The 5,015-nt window shown below is 36.1% G+C and overlaps 1 protein-coding gene across 5 annotated transcripts in view; it reads left to right on the forward strand.

Annotated features, from left to right (window-relative positions):
• Positions 1–616: 616 nt before the first annotated feature.
• The window catches only part of LOC145242893 (protocadherin gamma-A11-like), a 245,944-nt gene continuing 241,545 nt past the window's right edge, over positions 617–5,015 (forward strand). For 2 of the 5 annotated variants that reach the window (XM_080106002.1, XM_080106004.1), the window contains exon 1: positions 1,704–2,351. The gene's annotated coding sequence lies outside the window, so the exon portion shown is untranslated. Of the gene's footprint in view, positions 1,349–1,703; positions 2,352–5,015 lie in introns of those variants that run through there. The other 3 variants (XM_080106003.1, XM_080106001.1, XM_080106005.1) reach the window with 3 other exon arrangements.

Genomic DNA, 5,015 nt, shown 5'->3' on the forward strand with positions numbered 1-5,015 from the left:
TTCTTCTTCTATCTAACAGTGCCCCCTTCCACTTCGGGAGAGCTGAAGTACCCATATTAAAGAACCGAACTCGCGTCACGCCTCTGCCTTTTTTTTATGGGAAGAAGGGTAAATATTACCTAACTTGTTAATGATCTTTGTTTTTATTATCTTAGACCGATTTCCGTGCGAAAGGGTCAAATTAAAAAAAAAAACATGATTAAAGATCAATATGGGGCGAGGTGAAAGTATTGCAATTCTGGTGGCTTGATTAAGCTGCATGTTTTAGAAACGTTTTCTACAATAAATCGAGAGAAGAAAGATAAAGCCGTCGTTATCTTCTTTTTGTTTGTAAGGAGGTGATGGGAGGGCAGAGGTCAAAGATGCCATTTACAGCACTAAACCCCCCACAGGTATATATTATCATTTATACATGAGTGCTTTCGCAAACTTATAGATAGATTCATGTATATAAAGAAGTTTAAACAACAACAGGATAATACCCCATTGGCTCCAAAGGACCAGGGGAGGAGCTAGGTACGATGTTTCCGAGTGTGGGGAAGAGCGTTTATAACGAAAGGAGTGCGCGGTTGGGGGACGCGGTGATGGGTGCGCGGGGTGGTAGTTTGGATTCACTACCCACATCTTTCCCCATCCCCACGAGAAATATACATCGGTGTGTCAGTGAGTGAAACAACAGCTATATTCACACGGACACACGGACACAGAGAGAGAGAGAGAAAGAGAGAGAGAGAGAGAGAGAAGGGGGAGAGAGAGAGAAGGGGGGTAGAGAGAAGGGGGAGAGAGACAGAGACAGAGACAGACAGACAGACAGACAGACAGTGATAGAAAGAGACAGAGATAGAGAAAGAAAGAGAGAGGGGATACAGAGAAAGAGAGGTGCATGAACGCAGACAACAGACGCAAGACACACGAGGATAGATTCGACGGCGGTAGAGAGAGAGAGAGAGAGAGAGAGAGAGAGAGAGAGAGAGAGAGAGAGAGAGAGAGAGAGCGGAGGAGAGAAGTTTGTAAGCTGAATGGGGCGGGAGTGTGCAAAAGGAAAAGGGGTGCGGACCTCACGCACCAGCATGGCACTCGCACACGCATAGACCACACTTAGCAGGACTGCTGACTTTCTTTCCTCTCTTCTCATATGAACCATAAAACAGATAAACATTAAACATTGACGTTACAGAAGCGACACTAGCAACAGACTTTTTTCTTCTTCCCGAAGAAGATATCTTCGCGGTGGAGAAAATAAAAACATTTTATTTATTTACTTTTCAAAAGCGTGGAAATAGCTTTATATATATATGAAAACAACAAACATCATATAGTTTGTGTTCTTTGGAATTAACGCTCGCAGGTAAGTTTTTATTTTATTTATTATTTATTTTTGGACAGTTCAAATTCACGATCCCTCATATATATATATATATATATATATATATATATATATATATATATATATATATATATATATATATATATATATAATTCACTCGCATAGATCTGAGTCAATTTATTTGATTTTAAGAATTGTATTGAACTTTTAAAACAACATTGTTCTTTTTTTGTCTTTATTCTTTCTGTCTTTCTTTTTTTATATATATATTTTTCTGTTCATTTTGAACTTTATCAAAATGATTGTCATTTATTTTCCTCAAAACTTTGCGCGGATTATTACAGTTGCACGGATTGTTATGGTCGTTATATTTCTTCCTTTCCTTTCTTACTTTCACTTTTGTAACTGCGCGTTGTGCCGGGTGCTGCCTTCTCTACTGAGTTTCACGCGTGTCAGCAAAACATACCCGTAGTTTCTTTTATTTATTTATGTATTTATTTTCAACTGCTGCAGAAGATACTTTGAACAATTCCGCGCGGAACGCAGTCAGTAAGTGTCAAATTTTGAAACTGAAACGTCTGACGGGCTTTTTGAAAAGTCCGTTTTTTACGTGCTCAGCCGGGAGAAACGATTGGCACAGTCAATATAATAGTCAATAACCTAGGAACTCTTTTGGCTTTATAAAACTCTTTTTGGTTGGAATGAGATATTGTCAGGTTCGCTCCTAGGACATCCTCCTCAGTTATTACCTTTTCTTTCAGGAGGTAGGAGCGCATTGAAGGTAGTTTGTGACGCCGCTACCGGCGTCCGTTCATATGTTTGTACTTCCAGAGTGACCCTCCAGTCCTCCACATAAAAAAAAATCTTGCGTCATATTTTGTTTCCGTAAGAAGCAATTAAAAACGGACTCCGTCGCTCTATGACGCCGTTTTTAAAACAAACACGGGGATACAGATGATTTTGCGCGTTTCGTTCTATTATCGTCCAACGCGTTTAAATGAAATTCCAAACTTTAAACATTTTGGTAAGTAGTGATTTTCCCCTTTTTCTTTCGATTATTTTGTTTGCAGTGAATTCATTTGTTTTTAATTATTCATTCAATCTCCCGTTTTCGTCCATCTTTTTACATTAATAACTTGCTTAAAATAAGTAAGACAATAATAAATAGAAAAAAGGTTACTTTTCTTTTCTTGGCCTTCGGACCAAAATCAAAGTGTAGTATCTGTTCTAATGCTTTACTTCATTTTTTGGTTTCGGTTAATGGAGGAGAAATCCTTCATGACTGGTACATTTTTTTAAATTTTTGTTACCAACCAGAGTGACCCTTTTTAGGAACTACCCCCACCACCACCACCCACCCCACACACACACGCATTAAAAACCGACCTTGCGCCTAACTCTGCATTCGTGGGGAAGCAAGTATTTTCCGGCTTTCGGGTTAGGATAAAAATGTTTTGATGGTAAAAATTCTTTAACTTTTACAAATATTTTTTTCTATCGTCGGTCAGAGGAGAAATCTTTCTTAGCTGGGGTAATCCAAATTTTTATCCCAAACAAAAGTGCCCCTTTTATGGACGTTAAATATTCCCCATATTAAAAACCGTCCCTGTGCCTAATTTTGCTTTAGAAGAGAGGAAAAAAAAATAATAGCATCAAATGTGAGAGATGATGATCAAGAAAATGCAAAGTTTTTCGTTCACCAACTGATGGGAATAATGTTTTGTTGCTATTCCACTGTTGCTGCTCTCATATCAGTAAACAGTACTATTCTAAACAAATTACAGTATTACCTGGCTTTCGAACTAGGATTAAAGTGTAGTATCTTTCTGGTCAGAACTTCTTCTAAGGCATTAACTTTTCTTTTGTGAGGGAGTTGGTCTACCGCGTGAAGCGCCCTCAGTGGGGAATGCAGGCAGAGGTAATCATGACTATTTTTCACCCATCCAGAGTGTCACCTTTCCCTTTGGGGAGTAGCTGAATTCACTTTATGTCGAACATCGTCGCCGTGGGAAATGTAACAATTGCACCTCTCTCTCTCTCTCTCTCTCTCTCTCTCTCTCTCTCTCTCTCTCTCTCTCTCTCTCTCTCTCTCTCTCTCTCTCTCTCCTTTTTTTTTTTTTTTTTTTTTTTTTTTTTAAATATTTTTAATACAAATTACGCAGTTGTATAATTTCTTTTTTCCGTAATTTGATTGGCGGAATTATCAAGTTGGTTTATTCAACAGCTTATATACGGTTAGCGTAAAGCATAGTTTTGTGTAAAAGAATTGCGCCCTTTCGGCAGTCGATAATGCGAATATAAAAATATATAAGCATTATAATTACCCTTACATTCCGTGCGAGCTAAATAACACAGGGGTAAAATGCATGACAACCTAATCTCACATAATAACAGACATAGCTATATATGTATGGAAAGTACTGGAATGACAGTGTGTAAATAAATAATAATTTCGTGTTTCTTATTTCTTGCAGTCAAGATATTGTTTTGTGTATTTTTTTTTTAACTCGTGTTTTAAAATGTTTGCTGTAAGTTTGATAACCATGGGTTGGCAGACGGACGTTTTTGTGAGTGTGAAACAAACGATTATTATGTGGTGCCGCTTTGCAACCTGCAAAATTCAACAAGGTCCTCGCAAATACCTTAAGACCCGCATGAAAACGGGGTGGTGGGGATGGATTACTTAACAAATGAACATACACACCCAAAAGTTCAGAGACTAAAAGAAACTTCCTGCCTTGAACATTTTAATTATATGGACATTTTTTTGACGCGATATGAAATTATTTGAGCACTTCAATCATCGGTTTAGCTATTCTTTCAAATGAAATCCGGTTATTTTAATAACAAACAATTTAAATATCCGTATTTTAATAACAAACATTTTTTAAAAAGACAGTCGATCGATATTGGAGAAAATTTAAGTCATTTGAAAACACTTGCTTTAGGGCACAAGGGCTCCTCCGGAGTTAGTGGCTCAATCGGAATAAGAGGCCCTTCTGGAGTAGCGGCCCCAATAAAATTGGGATCTGCTATGAGGTTAGTGACGGTAAATGTTAATAATCCTAAGTTAGTTAGTTTCTGAGCAGAAGTTTTGTTTTATTTATTTTCATGAAAAACATTTTTAAGCTAGTCGACGTTATATTTATAGACACGGGTTCATACATATGTCAGTATATGTGTAAGTGAAATATCAGAAAGAATATGCATACGTAAATAATAACAGCGGTTTGCTTTAACTTTTGTTGTCATTATGGTGTTTCTTAATAGAAATAATGACCCTTGGTGTTATAGATTGTTGTTATCCAAACTGCTTTCGTTCGTCCGTAAAGTTACTATACAGTCTTATTGTTTTATTGTATTATATTTGTATTAATAATTAATATATTACAGGGTGTCTGTATAGTAACTTGTAAGACTGTATAGTAACTTTACGGACACCCTGTATATATATATATATATACACACGCACGAAAACACACACACATATATATATGCAAATATATATATATATATATATATATATATATATATATATATATATATATATATATATATGTATATACGAAAACACACATATATATATATACATATATATATATATATATATATATATATATATATGTATATACGAAAACACACACACACACACACACACACACACACACATATATATATATATATATAT

This window comes from Euprymna scolopes, chromosome 21 (genome assembly GCF_053919585.1).
Source record: "Euprymna scolopes isolate OS-2025 chromosome 21, ASM5391958v1, whole genome shotgun sequence".
NCBI lineage: Eukaryota > Metazoa > Mollusca > Cephalopoda > Sepiida > Sepiolidae > Euprymna > Euprymna scolopes.